The sequence below is a fragment of the Marmota flaviventris genome, chromosome 5, assembly GCF_047511675.1.
Source record: "Marmota flaviventris isolate mMarFla1 chromosome 5, mMarFla1.hap1, whole genome shotgun sequence".
NCBI classification, from domain to species: domain Eukaryota; kingdom Metazoa; phylum Chordata; class Mammalia; order Rodentia; family Sciuridae; genus Marmota; species Marmota flaviventris.
In genome coordinates, this window is record NC_092502.1 from 5,831,743 (window position 1) to 5,856,656 (window position 24,914).

Below are 24,914 nucleotides of genomic sequence, written 5' to 3' on the forward strand. Positions count from 1 at the left end.
CCCACAGCTCCCTCACTGGTACCCCTGAGTTGTTTATTTTCCATTTTACATGTTTGATTGTGGTTAAAATATACATGACATGAAATTTGCTATGTTAACCATTTTAAAAAATATTTTTTAGTTGTAGATAGACATAATACCTTTATTTTTTTATATGTGGTGCTGAGGCTCGAACCCAAGACATCACATGTTCTAGTGAGTGCTCTATCAATGAGTTACAAACACAGCCCTCATTTTTTTAACATACAATCCTTTTACTCAATATGAATACTCTCTAATCCGTAGCATATTTGACGAATATTGATATCCCTGAGTGTATAAATTTAATTCATTTCAACAAAATTCTACCATACCCATTTCCTCTATTGTAGAAGAGTAGATGCTCGCCAAGTGCAAGGAAATATTTCAGGCCTTTGGTAAAACCACTATAGAATCAAAGAATCCCTGTAATGAATACAACATTAGAAAATAATTCAGGTCTAATTGTTATTGGTTATATATTTTTGGCTTGTATTTGTTTAATAATGGAGATATTCTCATTTTCTTTTAGATTATTGTTAGTGGTTATTAAAATATAATCATGAGCTGGGATTGTGGCTCAGTGGCAGAACTCCTACCTAGCATGTGTGAGGCACTGGGTTTGATTCTCTGTACTACATATAAATAAGTGAATAAAGTAAAGGTCTATCAACAACTAAAAAAAGTTTATAAATAAAACACTTAATCATATATATATATTAGTTTCATTCCCTTGTACTATATTTCTCCACATCAGTCATATAAAAAAGACTATTTCTTTAATTATAACAGCTCAAATATCAAGAAGAGGATTCTTGTTAGTCATGGAAATTTTAATTTTTATAATAACAGCCCAATTATTTAGGTAAAGTACATATAAGTATGTACTGTATATATTTTTGTGATGCTCCATGAGTGTTTCCTAGAGGAGGTGGAGGAAGAAAAGGTCCTCTTCTCATAAACCGACTCCTTGGATCCACAGAAAACAATGAACCTCTGATTGGAGGGTAAGATGAGAAAGAAAAGCCAGAGCCAGTTACTTGGTTTTCAGCAGGGAGAGATGAATCATATACATTGGAATCACCTAGATCAACTTTGGTATCATTTCTACTAGATTCCATTTCTGAATATGTAGGCCCATCCATTTTATCCAAAGGCAGCATAGTGGAACTTCTGAGTTCTGCTGATCCAGATGGTCTACCATATTTAGAATAACATCCATCTTGCCTTTGTAGAGGAAGATGTGGATCAGAATATGGTTGGCCTGGTGAAGGGATCATTATCCTATGGGCCTGTTCCCATGGATGTTCCAGGGGCCGTATGTCAGAAGGTGCTCTCTGAGGATAAGTTGACTTATCACAGTTTGATTCTCTTCTTTCATTGCGAGTTGGATGGTCCAGAGGATTCTCTGGGCCCCTTGAGCCTCTTTCTCCTCCTACTGGCACCAAAGTTGAGGGTATGAGTGTAGCCTTCTTTTCCAAATGAGAAGGTCTTATTTCACATGAAGGTTGACCCAATGGTAAGGGACCATTTGGAGAATTCTTTTTGCCAAAGGCTGTATTTCAAGCATCAAGCACAGAAGGATCTTTTTCTACAAGCTTAAATTATAACTCTATTTCAGTTACTTTTTGTATATTGTGAGCATTTTTTCCTTAAATTATTGAGGTATCTTTCAGCACTCCTAGCTGCCAACTCATTACCATGAGCTTTTTTCTCATAGTAAATAATGTGCCCCTGATAAAAACAAATGGTTCTCTCCAATTCTTCTTCAAGATCTTTTGATCGCTTTCTATTGGTCTCCAGCAGTTTAGTTGTATGGGTGATCTTTTCTTCCTCTTTGAAAAGTTTCTCTTATTGCTCTACCTGGTAATTTTTCTCTCCTATTTTCTTTGGAGTTTCATTACATTGTCTTGATATAATTCCATCATGACTTTAAGTTTCTGCTGAAGATTGTGATTCTCACTTTCAAACTGTGTATTTTCTGTTTGCAAAGATGCTTGTTCTGTCTTAAGATTTTTAATATGTTCTATTAGGTCTTCCTTTGTTTCAATTACTTCAGATAATAAAGTAAAAATTTGATTTCTTTCTCTTTCTAAGGTTTTAAAAGAGGCCTTTAATTTCGCATCGTAAACCAGTGTCTTCCAAGACCCTTTTGGCTGATCTTCTAAGTGAGCACTAATTTCTGATTAACTCTTCAATTCCAATTCCAAGTAACCATCATCTGTTAGGACTTTTTCAAGCATGGGAGCCAAATCTTTTATCTGCAGTAAGTGTTCAGTCAGAGAATTAATGTGATTTTATTTGTCTCCTAGAATTTTTTCTGTATGTACTTTAGAGTGTTCAAATATAATTTTCTGTTTAGTAAGGCCATTCACTGTTTCTTTCCATACTTCAACTTCTTGTAAAAGCTGTTTATGACTTTCCTGAAGTCATTCAAAGTCTCTTTTATTGCTACTGTAATTCTTTCTTTATTCATTTGGAATATTCTCAAGGTTGTTTTAGCTTCAGGTATTTGTGATTTAAGGGATTTTGATTCATCTTCTAGGCACTTAATCCTCTTTGATATATCCACCATCAATTTATCCTGTTGAGAATATTTAGTTTTCTCTTCTTTTAGCTCATTTTCTAGAAAGAGTATTTCATCTTCAAGTTTAGATATGGACCTCTCCTAGATTTCATATATTGCCTCCAAGTTTTCTGTTTTTACTGACTCCTTCACCAAAATGACATCATTTAAAGGTGACTCTAAGCCTTCATACACTTTTTGAACAAAGCTAACATTTTCAAGTAATTGACATTTTTCTTGAATTAGTCCAAAAAGTTTTAGAGCAAGTTTTTTTATCTTCTCATGTAATGCCTGCTTCTCACAGACTGATAACTTCTCCACAAAAACAAGAGAACAACAAAAAATCCAATAGCTGTACATATCACCAACTCCCATGGACAGCCATAAGGACTAGGGTGTGTTTCCATGTCTTCAGTCAAGGTAGACCACAACCCTACTTACTTCTTCCAGGACCACCCCCAAGTATGGCTGAGAGATAGCTGTTGCCTCTCCATCGTGCTAAGGCTACTTTGGCTATTCCCTCCACAACCATACAATCTCCAGCCACACCAAAATAGGCTGTGAACACTCAGGCCTTTGGTCAGGAGAAAACCTGCACCAGGCAATGGAGCAGACCATTTTGTACCAGTGAGTGGTGGGGAGGGGCTGTGGGCATGCGCATGGGCATCCCTGATCATGGGATCTCAGGGGCCTAGCACACTTACACTGCCTGTCAGGGAAGTCTTGATCCCTCCACTATGCTATAAATTCTGATCCTGTGAAGGTTCAAGACAGTCCAAATCAAGCAAGAGAGAAGTCCTCTCCAGGTCACCCACCCATTGATTTGGTTTAGGCCAGGCTAAGGCAGAACTTATTATGTGCCATTCTATATAGTCATAATATCACCCAGTTTGATGTAACTAAAATTCTATAGCTCTGTAAATTTTTTAAAGAGTTAGTACACCATATATCTATATTTATACCACTTGCCCTTTTGTTTTAATTACTCATTCCTTTCCCTCCCCTCCTGTCCCCTCTCTTTATCCTTCCTTCTTTTTCCCTTTCCTTTTCTTTAAGTATTGGGGGTTAAACTTCAGGGCCATGTACATGCTGGACAAGCTCTCTACGACTGAGCTACATCTTCAGCCTTGTTGACAATTTCTACAGAAGTCATCTGAATTATTCCATAGAAAATCTCTTGTGTTAGACATTTGAAAAATAATTTGAGAAGAGTTGCAAACATGGGAATAAATCAGTTTTGATAAGTTGTTTTAAAATAGTATATGATATGTAATGTTTCTAAAAATAAATTGAGTTGGTTTTCATGTCAGTTTTGTAGACAACTATTTATTTAAGAGTCTTTGAAATCTTTTTTCAGATGTTCTTTTCACTTCTCACAGGATATAAACACTTCTAAGAAAGCTGGTCATTATAAATATATATCAAAGAGAAGGATAAGATAAGTAAGATCCTGCCTCAAACAAAACAAAATAAAATGTTGTGTGGGATTCTCACACAGACAGGAGACACCAGGGTATTCAACAGGAAGCAGTGTTTACTTGTGTGCATCTAGCCTCAGTGGATTCTTATCTGAAGGCTGAACATTTAGTGTAGAAAGTGATCTCTTATATATTCTAGTTAGTTTCCTTTTACATACTAGTCTTTGTCTTCATATGAGGTAATAGACATTCCTGATTGGACATTCTATTTCTATACTACAAAGTAGCAAGAATGTTCAAGATTGATTTCTGGAGGGCTCACAATGATACATCATGTTCTTTTTCTTTTCTTCTGAGATATCTCTACCATAAAATGTAGCTCAGTGGTAAAGCATCCCTGGTGTCTATTCCCAGTACCAAACCAAAGCAAACCAAATAAATGCATATGCACTTAATTTAGGGCAGAGAGTTTAGCATTATAATGAGTTATAGTGAGCAAAGTTTACTCTAGGTCACTTAGAAGAGCAGCTGTGTATCTTTGACTGGTTTAAGGCCTTTTCTAAAGAGCAGATTCTGAAACAAAGAAACAACTTCAAGTGAAGTTAGCCATGAGCAACTCTCTGCCTGCAATCACAAGTGTTCCTAAGTTCCTGCCTGTCAGCTGAACAGTTTGTAGGCCATTTCCTAGTTGGGAGAAAAGTCTGTAGGGGGAGAAAACTTGAATTCTTGGGTGATTCCCTTCTTATTTGGCTATTCTAATCAACTTTCTGTCAGTACCTCCAGTATCTAACATGCAGAGAGGTTGAATAGCCTCCAAATCTGGATCTTTGAGAACTGATCCTGGCCCTCGCCTCACTCCACATTCCTTGGTTGTTTTCTGAAGCACCTCAATACCCGGGTTTTGGAGGATTTCACTTCCTTCCACCTCTATGGCCTCCAGTTCACTGAAATTCTATACAATTTCAGCACATTGCAGTACCTGAAATTGGGAAGGAGTTTCTCCAGGCAGGAGATTCAGCCTTTCTAGCAGGCTATCTTGACCTTGAACCTACATAAGGCAGTCCCTTTAGGGCTACCCAGTAGACCATATTTGGGCTATTACTTTTGGGGTTGAGTGTTAGCAATTGTTGCCAGAAAGGCATTTCTCCCTTGTTCCCAGGATCTCCCTCGCTGAGGTAGTACTTACTATTTGATGGAGGATGAAGGCTATCTAGGTGACTGCCACTCACTTTTCTCACCTCCTTTGCCAACTGGTATCAGAATCAGCTTTCTCTCACACAGCCCATTGCCCAAGGCCCTGATGACCCAGGAGGCTTTAGAGGCTAGTTCTGTAGGATGGGTGAAGCCATTCTGCATTCTGCAAAGAGACACCTCTGTTCTTAGAGGCTGTAGTGATAGGAATCACCTGTATGTTTTCTTCTAGACCATCTTAACAGTGGGGTTGTGAGGGATGCAGTCAGGAGTTCCTTTAAATCAGCTGTCAATTATGGCTAGAGATAGACCCAGGAGCCTGTAGTCTTGGGCTAGAAAGAAGAAAGCATATTGGTTCCTTCTATACAATTTCAGCACAACTTTTTATTTCTCTGGTTGTACCCGATGTAACAACGCACTATATGTGCATTCATATATGTACCTAGGTTAATGATGTCCATCTTATTCCACCATCTTTACTCTCCACGTGCTCCCTTTCATCCCTCCCTCCCCTTTTCCCCATCATAGTTCCTCCATCCCCCCCACCCATTATGGATCAGCATTCAGTTATCAGAGAGAACACTCAGCCTTTGGTTTTTGTTGTTGTTTGGAATTGGCTTACTTCAGTTAGCATAATATTCTCCAGCTCCATCCATTTACCTACAAATGCCATAATTTTATTCTCTTTTAAAGCTGAGTAATATTCCATTGTGTATACATACCACAGTTTCATTATCATTTCATCTATTGAAGGGCATCTATGATGCTTCCACAGCTTAGTCATTGTAAATTGAGCTGCTATAAACATTGGCAGCATTACTAAGCCATAATCCCAGCCCACCTTAACCATTTTTAAGTGCAAATAGAATTCAGAAGTGCTCAGTACATTCACTATCACCATCATCTATTGCTAGACTTCATCTTCATAACAGAAACTCTGCACCCATGAAATATTGCCACCCCATTGCCCATCATCCAGTCCCCTGCTTTCTGTTTCTGTGGGTTTGATGTCTCCATATATATCATCTAAGCAGAATTACATAGTAAGTGTCCTTTTGTGATTGTGTGACTACACTTAACATAATATAGGATGAATTATATTCCATTGTGTGGATGGACAACATGTTTATCCATTCCTCCATCAATGGATGCTTACATTGCTTCCACTCTTCAGTTTTGGGGAACTCTTACTTGGCATTTCTGGAAGCTTGAGCAGTAGAGGAGGTGGAAAATCTACAGGAAATGAGCTGTGGTTGGGATCTCATGGGTCCATTAATTCCACCTTAATGTAATCTGTAGGCAAGAGGAGACATGAGCTGATCCAGGTGAGGGAACCTGCAATTAGCACAGATGCTACAGGTAAGGCCAGAACAACCTCTTGACTCTAAAGAAAGAGAGGAAATTATGAAACTCAAAGACAGACTTGACAAGAGGGCCTACACCTAAGGAAAGATGAAGTTGCACCACACAAAGAACACTAAGAAGAAATGAATGTGAGTGAAGGATGAGCAAAGCTCAGGTACACCCTTCTTCCCAACATCACAGGTTGCACTTGCCATCCTTTGTTGATCAGTTGGTAAGAAGAAGGCTTAGTGTCTACTAGGTTTGAGCACTCCAATTCCAAGATCACCATTACCTGCTCCATTTAACAGAAGGATACCATTTTACAGACTTTCCTTTTAAGGACTTACAAGTTCCCTGAGTACAAGAGCTAAGTCTAATATTTGCATGTTCCAGGGTGCCTCATGCATAGTCAGCACTGGGCCTTTCTGAAGTGTCAGACTGAGGGCAGGGGTCAGGCCCAAGAAGCAAAATTTAGGAATCCATCAGTTGAAAGAAGATGCAAGTCACTGGGAATATTGGTCATCCATTATTCAGAGGTGGCAATAGCTCCTACCAAGCCCCCAGGGGCATTTCCATATATCTTTTCAATATAAAGGCCAAAAAAAGAAGGCACATTGCCAACAAGTTGGTGCATCCCCACAAGCAAAAGTTTTATGACCTTGATTATGAAGTTGCACCCCCTTTCTCCACAGAAAAGCCTTAACTGATCTTCTCCAGAATCTTTACCATGGCTGATTTTAGGACTTCCAGCAAAAGAGTTCAATGTAGATAAACTCTCTATTTTTGTGTCACCTGTTTACTTGGCCCCTGGCCAAGAAGATACCAGCACTTCAAGTGCTGGACACCCGCTTACTAGTTTTTCACAAACATATCCAATATAGTAGTTTGTAGAAATGTGCAAACAAAGCCTCTGGCCTTGAGCTGGGCTTCACAGAGATGTCTACATTTTTAGAATAAGATAAATTACTAATTGGGCTCTATAGTAACAGCTGGCAGGGGGAGGAAAGAAAGGGGAGAAGAAGAATCTCTCCATTTTTCAGGTGTTGTCCTTGAAGGGTTAACTTGCCCAAAACACTGAGAGAAAAAGCTGCTTTTATCTGAAGTTCTGTAGACTGCGAACTTCTAAGCCTCTCCCCTTACATGCTGGGTATAAAACTTTGAAACTAACTGAACTCAGGGTTCAGGGAATTGATTGATTACAGAAAAGCTGTGCCCTCTGAACCTGGCTACAGCCAAATAAAACTGCTTCCTGGTATCTTCAGGGCCTTGCTTCATCTGTTCCTACAACAATCCAGGCAGTCCTCTCTGTTTTGCTCTTGCAAATGAAATTCTTGTAGATAACTATAATAAGTCATATGCTGGATTATCTCTCACTGACCTTACAGTTATAGTTAATTCTACCTATAACCAGAGACTGCCCCATGGGAAATGCAAAAAACCCTTGCTACCAACGTACCCAACAATGCTTTTTGGAACGTTCCCCTCTGATAATGATAACATCCCATAGAATCAATGTGTTACTGCCATACCTTCTCTGGGGAAGAACAACATCTATGTGCCTGGGCAGGTGCAGCCCCCTGGAATGAAACTAATATGCCCAAAAACCATATGGGCTACTTCAGTAACTGCTATGCAGAACAAGCCATTACCTACAGGTATGCAGGAAATCAGTATGGCATGATGGATATCACACCAATATTGCTAGCTGCTAGACCCATCAAATGGACAGCAGCCAGCTGGATAAATGGGTCTATATTGAGTCCATACCCTGACCATGGATTTTGACAATTGCCTTGGTAAGGTTATGCATAGTCATAAAATAATTAGCATCCCAAGCACCCTTAATATACTATATATTATATATACATGGATTTGTCTTTGTGCCAAATTATGCTTGTACCCACTATGCACAAGCTTGTGTTACACCACTCTTTGCCAGGCTAATAATCAATGATACTGATGGCATAAATATCACTAAGACAGAGATCCCTTATGCAGTAAATATATCCTGCTGGCTAACAAATTGTCTAACCCATGCTATGAAAGCTAAATGTCTATTTATTCTCAGAGTGTCCCCAGCAGTCTGGCTTCCAGTGAACCTGTCTGGAGAGTGGAGGAGTCCATGGGACATGGAGATGAAGAATCTTCTAAATGATATACTACACTGGACAAGGTAGGCAATTAGACTTATCATCACTGGGATTATTGCCCTGGTTGCCACCATTGCTGCCACAACCACTGCTGCTGCTTCACAAACTCAGAGCATCTAGACTGCTCAGACTATAAACAATTTGTCTACTACCATGGCAGAAGCCTATGCCATTCAAAATGACTAAATATATTGTCTCAGCCGCTATCTTAGTCATTCAGCAAGAACTAGACATCTACCAGGAAAAACTAGATATTCTGTTTATGTTGCAAAGGCTCACTTGTGACTCTAAATTTTAGAGTATTTGTGTCACCCAATATGCTGTATCTGAAAATGTAACCTTACACTTCTCCAATTTTTCGTAGTATATTAACGGTGTTTGGGATGCTAACTATTTTATGACTATGCATAACCTTACCAAGACAATTGTCAAAATCAATGGACAAAGGTGTCTATCTTGAAAACCTTTTTTTGCTTCCATGAATTGACTGAACATTGGAAAAACCGGATAGCCGAATTAACTAATCCTTATAATGCTATTACCTTGGCGCTACTGTTCATAATAGTGATAATATTTTCTCTTGTTGTGAGATGATTATGTAACCATATGAAGACAACACAACGAAAAACAGCAATGCTGGCTGAAATCTTTGCAGCAGAGTAAGAGTGGGAAGATGTGGGAAAAAGTGCATGGATTACTGCATACATGTGTTAACAGCGTCTGAGTGGCAGGCCACTCCCCTTGTGCTAGGCATGTGAGCGACAGGCCACTCCCCTCGTGCTAGGCTTGGCTTTTGAGAGGCACAGCCCCAGGCCATACGTTGCAGTTCGCGTGCTTGCTCCATGGCCCACTTATTGATTGGTTGCTGCAAGGAAAGTTAGCAGACATTGCATTGGTGGCTGTCTGTAATCTGCTTTGCTACTGCCTGAGTATAAATACATGGTAACTGTGCAATAAAATGAGACCTGTTTTCTGTTTGGTCTCTGGATATCTTGATTAGTGACTCTGAAGCCACACTCTCCTCTACCCTGTTCTGTGGACCTCCTTGTTGGATGAGGCCACACATAACAAAGAGAGTTAAACATTATTTTCAAAATCACATACTAGTACATGGCTAGGATAAAACTTGCTTCTTGGTCTGTCATCAAAATAGAAAGAGCTACTTCTACTTGAAGCTATCTTGCTAAACTCTTGGTAGTCTCCCTAAAGATTAGGCAGTCTTTGAAAACAGACCTATACAGAGAGTCTGACATAGTAAAAACAAAAATAAAAAATAACAAAAAATTCAACAAAAAAAATTCTGAGGGACCTGCCATTGTCCAGCATCGACTGTGGAAGCTTGAGGGCATGGAGAAACCACTTCAAAGATGGTTTCAGAGAACAACATCTGCTTTATTGTACAGCAAAAAATAGCTTTTATAGTGGATATGTGCCAATTTACATATAACAGTCATGATAGACCAGAGATGATACATAACATATCATCTTATGTGAATCCAGACACCAAGAGTCTAGAAATTGACATGTAGGCTGAACTTGCACCTACAGAGGAAATACTCGTTGTCAAAGAGGCAACGAAATTGGACTTGCCAATATTGTGACAGCATTTTGTTCCCAAACATATCATTCTATGTTAGGATTTCCCTGCTGAACAATGAGCAAGACCCCCAGGTAGGTCCAAGATCAGGGCCTGAAACAGTTCCCAACTCTAAGTCTTGAACAACCTGAGTTGTTAAGACAATTTTTTGTTCAGCTTCAGGCATACAGTTAATAAGACTTTTGATAGCAAACAAGGTTAACAAGAGAAGTATACCTAATATGCCATATGTTAACAGACTGTAGGGATTAAACCATGAAGCTAAGTTTTGTCATTGGTCAAGCAATTGTGTAGCCCACCCTTAAAAGAAAGTGGAAACCATAGGCATCTTAATTTGAATAGAATTAGTTTTTACAATTTGGGCAGTCAGATTGAAGAGATTTTGTTGGAATTGATTGTCTCAAGTTCCATGAATATAATTTGACACAATAGTATAATTTTATAGAGAATCATTTCAGGAAAATTGAGTCCAATAAATGTGCATAAAATACACATCACAAAGCAGTCTTTAAGTTTGATGTAGAGCTTTGATTTTTTTTATTTATATATGACAGCAGAAAGCATTATAATTCTTACTACACATATATAGCACAATTTTTCATATCTCTGGTTGTATACAAAGTATATTCACACCAATTTTTGTTTTCATACATGTGCTTTGGATATTAATGATCATCACATTCCACCATCATTTATAGTCCCATGGCCCCTCCATTATCCTCCAAAACCTCTGCCCTATCTAGAGTCCAACTATTCCTCTAATGCTCCCTCTCCCTACCCCACTATGAGTCAGCCTCCTTATATCAAAGAAAACCTTCGGCATTTGGTTATTTTGGATTGACTAACTTCACTTAGCATTATCTTCTTTCACTCCATCCATTTACCTGCAAATGCTGATTTTATTCTCCTTTATTGCTGAGTAAAATTTCATTGTGTATATATGCCATTTTTTAATCCATTCATCTATTGAAGGGCATCTAAGTTGGTTCCACAATTTAGCTATTGTGAATTGTGCTGCTATAAACATTGATGCGGCTGTGTCCCTGTAGTATGCTGTCCTTTGGGTATATATCCAGGAGAATATAGCTGGGTCAAATGGTAGATCCCTTCCCAATTTTTCAAGAAATCTCCATACTGCTTTCTATACTAACTTCCAGATTGGATACACCAATTTTAAGTCCCACTAGCAGTAAATAAGTTTACCTTTTCCCCCACATTCATGCCAACACTTAGTGTTGTTTGTCTTTATAATAGCTGCCATTCTTACTGGGGTGAGATGAAATATTAGAGTGGTTTTGATTTGCATTTCTCTAATTGCTAGTGACACTTTTTTATGTATTGATTGATTGATTGTACATAATCTTCTGAGAAGTGTCTATCTAGGTCCTTCACCCATTTATTGATTGTGTTATTTGATTTTTTTGGTGTTTAGCTTTTTGAGTTCTTTATTTACCCTAGAGGAGAGTGCTATATCTGATATGAGAGGGGTAAAGACTTGCTCCCAAGATGTGGACTCCCTATTCACCTCACAGATTGTTTCTTTTGTTGAGAAGAATTTTTTAAATTTGAGTTCATTCCATCTATTGATTCTTGATTTTAATTCTTGTGCCACAGGAGTCTTATTAAGGAAGTTGAGGCCTAATTCTACATATGAAGATTAGGGCCTACTTTTTCTTCTATTAGTTGCAGGATCTCTGGTTTTATTCCTAAGTTCTTGATCAATTATGAGTTGATTTCTGTGCATGGAGAGAGATAGGGGTTTAATTTTATTTTGTTGCATATGGATTTCCAGTTTTCCCAGCATCATTTGTTAAAAAGGCTATCTTTAATCCAATGCATCTTTTTGGCACCTTTGTCTAATATAAGATAATTGTAATTTTGTGGGTTAGACTCTGTGTCCTCTATTCTGTACCATTGGTCTACCAGTCTGTTTTGGTGCCAATACCGTGTTGTTTTTGTTACTATTGCTCTGTAGTATAGTTGAAGGTCTGGTATAGTGATGCCACCTGCTTCACTTTTTCTGCTAAGGATTGATTTAGTTATTTTGGGTCTCTTATTTTTCTAGATGTATTTAATGATTGCTTTTTATATTTCTATGAGGAATACCATTGGAATTTTGACTGGAATTGCATTAAATATGTATATTGCTTTTGGAAGTATGGTCATTTTGATAATATTAATTCTGCCCATCCAAGAGCAAGATAGAACTTTCAATTTTCTAAGGTCTTCTTTGACTTCCTTCTTTAGGTTTCTGTAATTTTCATTACATAGATCTCTCACCTTCTTTTAAGTTTATTCTCAAGTATTTTATGTTTTATGAGCCTATTGTAAATGGGGTAGTTTTTCTCATTTCAGATTTCTGAGGATTTATCACTGGCATAGAGAAATGCCTTTGATATAGGGGTGTTGAGATATATATATATATATATATATATATATATATATATATATATATATGCTACTTTGCTGAATTTATTTGCTAGTTCTAGAAATTTTCTGGTGCAACATTTAGGGTCTTCTAAGTATAGAATCATATCATCAGCAAATAGTGCTAATTGAATTTCTTTTTTTCCTATGTGTATTCCTTCAATTTCTTTCATTTGTCTGATTGCTCTGACCAGTGTTTTAAGAACTGTGTTAAATAGAAGTGCTGAAAAAGGGCACCCCTGTCTTGTTCCAGTTTTTAGAGGGAATGCCTTCAATGTTTTTTTTCCATTTAGAATGATATTAGCCTGAGGCTTAGCATAGATAGTCTTTATGATTTTGAGATATATTTCTGTTACCCCCAGTTGTTCTAGTGTTTTGAATGTAAAAGGGGTACTGTATTTTGTCAAATGCCCTTTCTGCATCTATTGAGATGTTCATATGATTTTTATCTTTAAGCCTATTGATGTAATGAATTACATTTATTGATTTGTATATGTTGAACCAACATTGCATATCTGGGATAAATCCCACTTGATCATGGTGTACAATCTTTTTGATATGTTTTTTATTTGATTTGCCAGAATTTTATTGAGAATTTTTGCATCTATGTTCATTAGAGATACTGGCCTGGAGTTTTTTTCTTTTTTTTTAATGCATCTTGGCCTAGTTTTGAAATAAGGATGGTATTGGCCTCATAAAATGAGTTTGAAAGTTCTGCCTTTTATTTTCTATTTCCTGAAATAAATTGAAGAGTATTGGTACTAGTTCTTCTTTAAAGGTCTTTTAGAACTTGGCTGTGTATCCATTCAGTCCTGGGCTTTTCTTGTTGGTAGACTTTTGATGACATCTGTTATTTTTTTCACTCAAAACTGATCTGTTTAAATTGTTTATATCATCCTGATTCAGTTTGGGCAAGCTATATGACTCTAGAAATTTTTTGATGCCTTCAATATTTTCTATTTTATTGGAGTACAAGTTTTTAAAATAGTTTCTAATTATCTTCTGTATTTCCATAGTGTCTGTTGTGATATTTCTATTTTCATCACATATGTTAGTGATTTGGGTATTCTATCTTCTTCTCTTCATTAGCATGACTAAGGGTCTGCCAATTTTATTTAGTTTTTTCAAAGAACCAACTTTTTGTTTTGTCAATTTTTTCAATTATTTCTTTTGTTTCAATTTTATTGATTTCTGCTTTGATTTTAATTATTTTCTGCCTTCTGCTGCTTCTGGTGTTGTTTTGCTCTTGTTTTTCTAGGGCTTTGAGATGTAATGTTAACTCATTTAATTTTTGACTTTTTTTTCTTTTAAGGAATAAACTCCATGCAATGAGCTTTCCTCTTAGAATTGCTTCCATAGTGCCCCAGAAATTTAGATATATTGTGTCTGTGTTCTCATTTACCTCTAAATTTTTTTTTTAAATTTTCTCTTTGATGTCTCTGGCAACCCATTGTCTATTCATTAGAATATTATTTTGTCTCCAGGTGTTGGAATGGATTTTTTTATTTTATCATTGATTTCTAATTTCATTCCATTATGATTTGATATAATGCAGGGTAGTATCTCTACTTTTTATATTTGCTAAGGGTTTTTTTGTGGCATAGTATATGGTCTATTTTAGAGAAGGATACATGTGCTGCTGAGAAGAAAGTATATTCTTTCATTGAAGGATAAATTATTCTATGTGTCAGTTAAGTCAAATTATTTATTATATTATTAAGTTCTATCATTTCTTTGCTCAGCTTCTGTTTGGAAGGTCTGTCTAGTGAGGAAAGAGGTGTGTCAAAGTCACCCAAAATTATTGTGTTGTGGTCTATTTGACTCTTGAACTTGAGAAGAGTTTGTTTGATGGATGTAGATGCTTCATTGTTTTGGATATATATATATATATATATATATATATATATATATATATATATATATATATATATATATTTAAAATTGTTAAGTCTTGTTGGTGTATGGTTCCCTTGAGTAGAAGGTAGTGTCCTTCTTTATCCTTTTTGATTGACTTTAGTTTGAAGTCTACTTTATTAGATATAAAGATGGAAACTTCTGCTTGATTCCACATTCCATGTCAGTGGTACAATTTCCCCCCACTCTTCACCTTCAGTCTGTGGATATCTTTTTCTATGGGATGAGTATCTTGGAGGCAGCAGATTGTTAGTCTTTTTTTTTTCTTAATCTAATCTGCTAGTCTATGTCTTTTGATTGGTGAGTTTAGGCCATTAACATTCAGGATTATTATTGAAACATGATTTGTGTTCCCAGCCATTTTTTTAAATTTATGATATTTAATGTGACTTGGTTTATCCTCTGATTTTCATCATTGTTTTTATTTCCTTATCTTGGAATATTTTGCTGAGGATGTTCCGTATTTCAGGCTTTCTAACTGTAAATTATTTTAACTTTTGTTTATCATGGAAGGTTTTTATTTCATCATCAAATATAAAGCTTAGTTTTGCTGGATATAAGATTCTTCATTGGCATTCATTTTCTTTCAGAGCTTGGTATATGTTGATTCACAGTCTCCTGGTTTTGAGGGCTTGGGTTGAAAAATCTGCTGAGATATGAATTGGTCTCCCCCTATATGTGATCTGATTTCTCTCTTTTGTGACTTTAAAAATTATATTTTTATTCAGTATGCTGGGCATTTTTATTATAATGTGCCTTGGTGTAGATCGGTTGTAATTTTGTATATTTGGTGTCCTGGAAGCCTCTTGTATTTGGTTTTCCAATTCATTCTTCATGCTTGAAAAATTATCCGACATTATCTCATTGAAGAGATTGTGCATTTCTTTGATTTGAAACTCTGTGCCTTTCTCTATACCAATAACTCTTAAATTTGATCTTTTGATGCTGTCCCATTATTCTTGGATGTTCTGTTCATGATGTCTAACTATCTTCACTGTGTGATCAAATTTATTCTCTAGATCGTATACTTTGTCTTCATTATCTGACATTCTTTCTTCTAAGTGATATAGTCTATTGGTTATGCTCTCTGTTGAAATTTTTATTTGATTTATTGTATCCTTCATTTCAAGGATTTCTGACTTTTTTTTTCTAGAGTCTCTGTCTCTCTCTTAAAGTAATTTTGTGCTACCTGTATTTTCTCTCTTATTGTTGAAGTGATCAATTTCTGCCTGTATTTGCTCCTTTATGTAATTTACAAATTCACAGATCATTTTAATTATAACATTTTGAACTCCTTCTCTGACATTTCATCAACTTCACTTTCCATGGGTTCTGTTATTATAGTGTCCTTGTTTGTTTGGGGCACTTTCCTCCATTAATTTTTCAAGTTGTGTTTGTGTCTTCCTTTATTGCAGTGTGGATCTGAGATATTACATTTTTTACCTTTGTTCTTGTTGTATCTGTGCAGATTATCTGTACCTTGACTCGATGTTGGGCTTCCAGACTCGACTGGTGTCCCTCAATGAATGTTTCTGTATACTGAACCTGGGTCCTGCATAAGTTGGCGTGGGTAAATGTGGGCAGCAAGTCTGAATGTTTCACATTCTCCTCCCTGGAGCAGAGAGGCTCTCACCATCACTACATTATGAAGTGACCTGGACATTGCCCCAGTCCTGGAGGTTGAGGATGCATTTTCAGAGGTAGGCATGTCACCCCATGGCTTGAGCTATGCTCACTTGTTCTTTTGTGATACTACCCCTTTGCTCTGTTTGGGATAGAATGTTCCATGGAAATGCCTTTTGTGTGTCCATTTCTCTTGCTCTGGTTTTGGGTATGGCCTTCTTAGATGTCAGCCAACCTGCTGACAGCAGGCTTCAGAAAAATAGACTCAATCCCTGAAACCAGATCCCTTGCCTCATTTGAATGGCTTCTCCTCAACAAAAAGTTTCAGTATGCACTTACTCTTTCTCTCTGCAGACACTTAAGGTCAGAGGAGGCATCACAGGACCCACCCCAAAAAAGGTATCTCTGTCTCTTGTGTGGTTATTTCATGCAGCCTGGTTGCCCTGGAGTTACCCTTGGTGTTTTTATCATGAGAAACATGACAGGTGAATCTGGGCCACTGGGCTTGACCTCTCTTGGCAGTCAGGTGACTGTGGTGGTCTGGGCTGAAATTTGGCTCCCACAGTACTCTACTGGTCAGAAGGGGTTTTCCTGCACCTGAGGCTAGGCTCTGGTGGGTGTCTGCCCCACCAGGGTAGGGTGGAATGGGATTGCTGTGAGCCTGGGACCACCAGGCCAGTGTTTATTTGTTCTTCTTGAAGCTTATTTTGTTGCAGGAGAACCAAGATGGCAGCATGTAATTTTTTATTGATTTTTTTGAATCTCAAAAGCAGTGCTTATTTGTTGTGTTATGTTGTTATGAGCAAAAAGTAAATAAATACAAAGAGTTATCTCTAACCATGCACCAAACTTAACTCAATATTGAACAAGGACCCAGGAATTAAACCAGAGACTCTGTTTCTAATAAGAGAAAAAGTAGGTTCTGATCTTCTTCATGTGGGATTAGGACACAACTTTCTTATAGCCCAAGAATTTAAACCAAGAATCAATAAATGGGATGGAATCAAACTAAAAACTTTCTTCTCAGCAAAAGAAATAAAATGTGAAGTGAACAGAAAGACTACACATTTTTATCCCTCACACATCAGATAGAGCACTAATCTCTTGGGCATATAAAGAAATCAAAATGTTAAGCACCAAAAAAAAAAAAAAAAAAAAAAAACAATCAACACATGGACTAAAAACTAGAACAGGTACATATAAGAAGAGGATACACAATCAATCAACAAATATATAAAAAAAATGCTCATCATCTCTAGCAATTTGAGCAATGCAAATCAAATCTACTCTAAGATATTATCTCACTTTAGTCAGATGGCAAGTATTATGAAGACAAACAACAATAAGTGTTGGTGAGGATGTGGGGAAAAAAGGTACTCATCCTTTCCTGGTAGGACTACAAATTGGTGCAGCCCATATGGCAAATAGTATGGAGATTTCTTGAGAAGTTGGGAATGAAACCACCATGTAATCCACCTCTCCCTCTCCTCGGTCTATACCCAAAGGACTCAAAAAGAGCATACTTCAGGGACACAGCCACATCGATGTTTATAGCAGCACAATTCACAATAGCTAAAGTGTGGAGCCAACCTAGATGCCCTTCAGTGGATGAATGGATAAAAAAAACATGGCATATATACACAATGGAATTTTACTCAGCAATAAAAGTCAATAAAATCATGGTATTGGCAGGTATATGGATGGCATTGGAGAAGATAATGCTAAGTGAAGATAGCCAATCCACAAAAACACCAAATGGTTAATGTTTTCTCTGATATAAGAAGGCTGACTCATAATGGGGTAGGGAGGGGGAGCATGGGAGGAACAAATGAATTCTAAATATGACAGAGGAGTGGGAGGGAAGGGGAGGAGACAGGGAATTAGCAAGGATGATGGAATGTGATAGATATCATTATCCAAAATACATGTATGGAGACACAAATTGGTTTTCATCATACTTTATATAAGAACAGAGATATGAAAAATTGTGGTATATATGTGCAATAAAAATTGTTATGCATTCTGCTGTCATCTTTTATTTTAAATCAATTTAAACAAACAAACAAAACAACAACAACAAGAAAAAGCTCTGTCTGGCAAGGGAATGGAGAAGTTCCAGGGCACTTTGGAGAAACCTATTGGATGATCAATATCTGCAAACAGTTGAGAATTATTGCTAAAAATTTTAGGAAATGGTCCATCCCTTTCTACACCTATAAGGAAAGGAGCATGCACCATGAAGGTCCACAAAGAAATAGTCTGTGTACTATTGATGATTAAAGTAGTTAAAGACTAAATTAAGAATATAGAAGGCTGGGAGACATTTTGATGTGAATTTATCCCATCTGTTCAGATTGTTTGACCAACACTTTGACATCACCACAGGTTTTTGGATATTGTGGTTTATTGTCATTGATGATGCTTTCTCATCTTGAGAGTCAGTTTCTGCATCTGGGGAATCAGCCATCAAATGTTGCACAAGTCTTGCTGGGATTCATATTGGTCTACATATTCTGGAAAAACACAAGCAAAAGCTTTCACTAGGGTTAATAAAGGGGCTGGTGGTTGCCATTGTTGTTTTTGAGGATATTTCCAGACCACTTATGGTAACTTGAGGGACTTGTTAATGGCTCCTAATATTTCTGTATTGGGTTATGGTTAACATCATCAAATTTCAAAAAACATAAGGTAAATAAAGCCATATTGGTTAACATATGAGGAATTGCATCAGTTAGCAAGGGATTCTATCTCTAATTTTTGTGTTTTGAGCCATAAAATTTTGATGGGCTGTCTCAAAAATGGCTTGTCCTTGGGAGTTAAAAGGAATTCTTGGAAAATATTTAATGTTCTATTGCGCACAGAATACAGCAAACATTTTGAAAGTATAAGCTGAACCATTGAGTGTTGTTACATTATGTGGAACACATTTTGTCACAATGCATTTGAGCATATGTTGAATGACATGATTAGTTTTTTTCCCCAACCATAGGAGTAGCTGTAAGTAGTCCAGAAGATGTGTCAATTGTGACATATAAATAGTTTAATTTACCAAGCAAGGGTATGTGTATGACAACAATCTTCCATAAAGACAATGCATTTAAACCCCATGAAATGACTCCTTGAGGTTGTAAGACACCCCCCCCCCCAAAAGAAAAAGAAGCATAACTTTTACAAGTTTTCACTATCTGTTTAGTTTGTAGGATACTGAGTGTAGAAAAAAAAAAAAAACTGTTTGAGGGAGTGGACTGAATGATGGAATTGAGCATGTAACTCTTGCAGATTCCCAATCAGTGCCATATTCACTTCACATGGCTTGATCTGTTAAATTATTAAACCTTGAGATAAATCCAGATAAAACAGTATGTGATGAATACAGCCTAATTCCATCTTAAGACTGGGAGCCATCTGTCACAAGGTCATGAAAAGTTCATTTCTGTTTTAATGTAAAATACTAATATTTCTATTTGGCCTGATCACACTTTGGTGTTTTAAACTTGCTTGGAACTCCTGCCCAATCTTTGAACTTACTTATGCCTGGCTCTCCCTCACCAGATAACAACCCTTCCTAAAAATCTCAGCTGTTCCTCATTAATTCTGATGGTGGAATCTGAGTTTACTCCCTACCTTGAGATGTTAAGACATGTGGATTATTAACCTGCTATCTGCCTTTACATTATGCTTCCCAGGACCCTGTCAGCTGTAAGCTGCCTAGACATCTATCTTTGTAACTTTTTATGTTATAAAAACTTCCCTGCTCTTAGATCAGGCACTGTCCTCTGGCCCTACTCACTGATCAGCTCTCTTGTGAACTCAATATAAGCTTGTTTTAATTTGGTTTAGAATTAGCATCAGTGGGCTTTGCTTTGCATTCTGGGTTCAACATAAGAGCTCTGATATGAGTGATGAACAGTGAGTTAGTACATTTTTGGAGCACTATTTGAGAAGAAAGAAGGAGTATACCCAAAGCTGATTTTGCTTTCCCTTTAATAAAGAAACAGGGAAACCTGGCTATAAGTTAGGCACAATAAACACTATCAGTAAAGATATATATATTGTGACTTAGCTTCAATGACCCAAGTGGTTGCCTGTAACTCTAATAATTGGGGTGAGGCACAGGTAGCTCTTTGTAAGTTCAGGTTTTGTATTCATCCCTGGTAAGATTATAAATAAGAATTAATAGGCCACCAGAATAACTGGCATCAGTAAAGATAAGGTGAGCTCCAGAAATTTGTTTATCACAAATTATCTTTAAAAAATAAACTGTTTTATCAAATAAATCTTGGATAGGTTTGCAATGAGTAAATGATTAACCAATGAAAAAGTCATAATTGAATGTTGAAACAGGATATTATTTTTCAAATGGAGGTTTACTTCCTGTTTAATTAATGGCAAGACAAATTTATCAGGTTTTAGACCAAATAATTGAAGAGTCCTAGTGTGTAGTTGTAATACCATTAGACAAAACATACTAATTTGGGGGTAATTTTGAAAGAAAAAGCAGCAGAAGGATGCACTGATTCTAAATGGCTACTTTATTCCTGGAAAAGAAGATCAGTGGGAATAGGTGAGGTGTATAAACTACAGTAATAATGTCCTTGTCAGGATCCCATTGGCTAAGATGCAAATCAGCAAGCTGATTATTAACCTCTTATAAGGCTTTGTAAGCTTCAGGAGTTAATTTTCTTAAAGACAAAGAATATAGATCATTCTCCAAACATTGGAACAGAGGAGGTAGAGCCCTTCAAAGAACGTGTTGAAATGTAAGCCAATTTCTGTTTCCTAAAACCTTTTATAAATCATTTAAAGTAATGGGAGATTTTATGTAAATGTTGAGAGCCTGTACTAAGATCTCTGCAAGAGTTAATAAATGAGTCACAAAAAGTGAAAATGGGCTAATTTTTGAACATTTCCTGGAGCTCTATTTAATTCAATTTCTTTAAGAGTTAATTGGACTTGTTGGAAGATGGAGTCTAGGTCTTGTGCAGAGGGGTGGGCTAAAATAATGTCATCCATATAATGTATAATCATGAGGTCTGGTACCTTGAAGAAAGGCTCCAAGGCCTGGAATATATAATATTGACAAGTAATAGAACTGATTTTCATGCCTTATGTTAAGCCTAACATCGCCATCTCTGACATGGTACAGCTTGATTTAATATATGCAGAAAGAGTCAACTCCTCTATATAGCACTGTTGCAACATCTGTGAAAAAGAAGAATATAAGAACTTATAGCCAAAGAGGAGACTCCTTGCTCTTTCTACATTCTTTCTCCTGTTCTTTCTCCATTTCTACTTAAATCTCAACATCTCATATCAGACACCCCTTTTCTTCTACATCTGTGTTACCCTCCTCTTGCTCACTATCTTTTGTTCTTGTTAGCTTTCCCCGTTTTCCTTCTGATCTTCTCTTGCGATAGCTGTCTCTCCCAAACAACAGTGGGCCACTGCTGTGATCTCTTCTCCACCCGGAGTGAGCCACTAAAAGCTAGCAAAATAACATAAAAGAAGTTTGAGGCTTGTTTATGTGTTTGCAACTCCTGCTGAGGAGCATTTTTCAGAGCCAGTTGGTTACCAGATGTCGGTATTGAATATTCCTTCCAAAGGAAACCATGGATTTGTAGCTAAAAATTCTTGCCAAAAAGTCTCTAATTCCTCATAGTTTACTTTTATACCCTGGGTATTTAAAAGCTGTTTTGTAATTAGTAGATGAGCATGTTTATTTTAACCAGGTAAATTACCCATTGCCCTGACCGCTTATGTTTTGAGCTTTGCGTTTCCTTATGACCAGGGATCCCTCAAGCAAAATCACCTGATTATCCAATGTTTGAGCACCAGAATGCTGAAGGGCCTGCCCTTCCAACATCTACTTTGGGAACTTGAGAGCATGGAGAAACCCCTCCAGAGATTGTTTCAGAGAACAGCATATGCTTTATTTCACAGCAAAAATAGCTTTAACAGTGAGTATTTGCCAATTTACATATAACAGTCATGATATGCCAGAGGTGATTCACAACAGACCATCTTATGGATGTCCAGACATCAAGAGTCTAGAAACTGACATGTAGGCTGACCTTGCGCCAACAGGGCAATAACTCCTTGTCAAAGGAACAAGGAAGTTGCACTTGACACTGTTCTGATAGAAATTTGTCCCCAAACATAGTATTCTATGTTAGAACTTCCCTGCTGAACAATGAGCAAGATAAGCATTCCTCCATGTAGTTCCAAGGTCAGGTCCTGCAACAAAAACTGAAACTAAAAATCTATAAAGTCTTACTTAGAACTAAGGCCTGTTTATCTGAACCTTTATGCTAGTGTCTCTTGAGTACCTGGAATTGTTTCTTGTAACAAAATCAGTAATGCATATATATTGGTCATGGCACACACTACCTTCAAATAGTTAAAAAGAAAATATGATTTGTAAAGGGCAAAAAGTACACTAGTGAATGAAAAAAACTATACTAACCTCCTATCTTGAACATCACTATACACATATTCTGCATAATTTCAGTGCAAAGGCCTTTACTATATGCTGGAATACTTGCTCTTGACCTCTCTTGGCCTTCTATCTCTCTGTAGTGACTTTTAAATGAATTCCCTACCACTCTGTTCTGTCTAGTAAAACCTCATGCATCCCTTCCAGACCTGGAGTAGATTTTCAGACTTAACCCATTAAATTCCCAGGAACTCAATTCTATGACTATTTCAATGAAATTGATACAGGTGCATTAAAATAGGTTTGAACTTATCATTGAGAGCTTATATATTATCATGTTGCTGTTAATTGATATTATATTTATTTTAATGTACTTATAGTCTTATAACCATTACATATCACATAATTATATGTCATATACTGTATTTAGGTTTTCATACGTGTTCCACATCTGGGACGATGGGACACAGTTTCTCTTCCCATGGCTGCATCTCACACAAAGAAAAAGGGCTAACATCAGCCATTTGAGTACATATGCATAAGACACCTCTTGGGATGCAAATAACATTCAGAAGTAGGTTCTGCACAGATCCACCTTGGCTAGAATAAAGGCATGGAACATGAGATTTCAGAGATGGCAATAGCCAGAGGTTCTGGAACATTGTGCTGGGTGAGAGGCAATGTCTGCTCAGTATCAGTGGCATCAGGAACTTCCCTAAGCAATATGCAGTATAACTTTATGGTTTCTCCCAACCATATAGTTTCCAACCCAGATTCTCAGACCCCTTTAGAAAATCTGTAAGCTACCTAATGCCCTTCAATAAATGTTTAAGTCCTGCAACTAAGTATTCTGGCAGATACATAAAGTACAAATTTTGCATCTTATTCCAAGATATTTTAAGACCATTAGTGGATCATGCATAACTTGGTTCTTTTAGAATACACAGGGACTTACACATTATAGTGATAGTTTAAGACATCAACATGTAATGAAGAGTGGAGTCACAGGGCTTTTTGATGTTTTAACAACTTTAGGCGGAGTGAGCAGTCTGTTTGACCACTTCTTACCTGCCCACTAAGAATTAGGTAGTGTGTTTTCTGTATTGAATATGGGCAGGACCATGACCAATAGCATCAGTGTTAAAGAAGCTTTGTGACTTCCAAGAATAAATTAAATGACACAATAGACACACCTCTGCCTTATATCCTAAGATACCCCAAGCCATCATAAAAAAGTCTGGCTACCCAAATACCACATGCTGAAGGTAGCTGAGACCATATTGATGAGCCATATTAGGTGATCTCACTGACAGACCCAGCTGAGGAATCAGTTGTGAGACACAGTCTGACGGTTTTTTTTTTTTTTTTAATGTTTGTTTGTTTGTTTTTTTAAATTGATACTTGTATTGTCTGGTCTTCCCTTGACTTTCTTGCCAAGATTTGATTATTGGAGGAAAACTAACTCTTGCCTGGTCTTGCCTTATCTAGCCTTGCCTTGCCTCTTCGTGGCATGGCTGCTGAGAAGTTAAGACTTGCTTGGCCTTGCCTAGCATGACCTTGACTTGTCCTTCCAGCCTTGTCATGGCTTGTGCATCAGGAGAAGCCAAAACTTGCCCTAACTTGAATTGATGGCTTGCTTCATTGACTGACCATGGTTTAGCTATGTAGGGGAAAACCAGTCTTGTCTTGCCTTATTATTTCTTTTTCCTTTGATATCCCTTGCTGTGATTGAGCTATCTAGGAAAAGCCAAATCTTCCCTGGTCTGGCCCAAACTTTCATGGCTTGGTCATTAGGGAAGCCAGGCTTTGCCTGGCCTGACCTTGCCTTCTGTATCAGGAAAGCCAACCCTTGTTTGCTTTTCTTCCTCACCTTACCTTTCTTCTCTTGCATTGCTATGGCTTGGCTACTGAGGGGGAAACAAGCCTGGCCTTTCTGCATTTTGCCTTGTATTGCCTTGAGTTGGCTGTCATTGGGAAGCTAAATTTGTCTCACTGTTCCTGTCCTTGCCCTTAGCTTTGCTATGAAGAGGAAGCCAAGCCTTTACTTTCCTTGCTGTTTTGTCTTTTAAAGACTTGACTGTAGAGGGGAAGCTGAGCTCCCCTTGCCCCATGCTGCTTTGCTTTCACTTCACTGGGCTGTCAGAAGGAAGCCTCACCTTGCCTTCTTTTCCTTTCCAGGTCTAAGAAACCTCTGTATTCTCAAATATTAGTATTAAGGTTCTTATTCCAGCTG

At 37.3% G+C, this 24,914-nt stretch overlaps 1 pseudogene; it reads right to left on the reverse strand.

Annotated features, from left to right (window-relative positions):
* Positions 1–875: 875 nt before the first annotated feature.
* The window catches only part of LOC139705867 (cTAGE family member 2-like), a 77,016-nt pseudogene continuing 52,977 nt past the window's right edge, over positions 876–24,914 (reverse strand).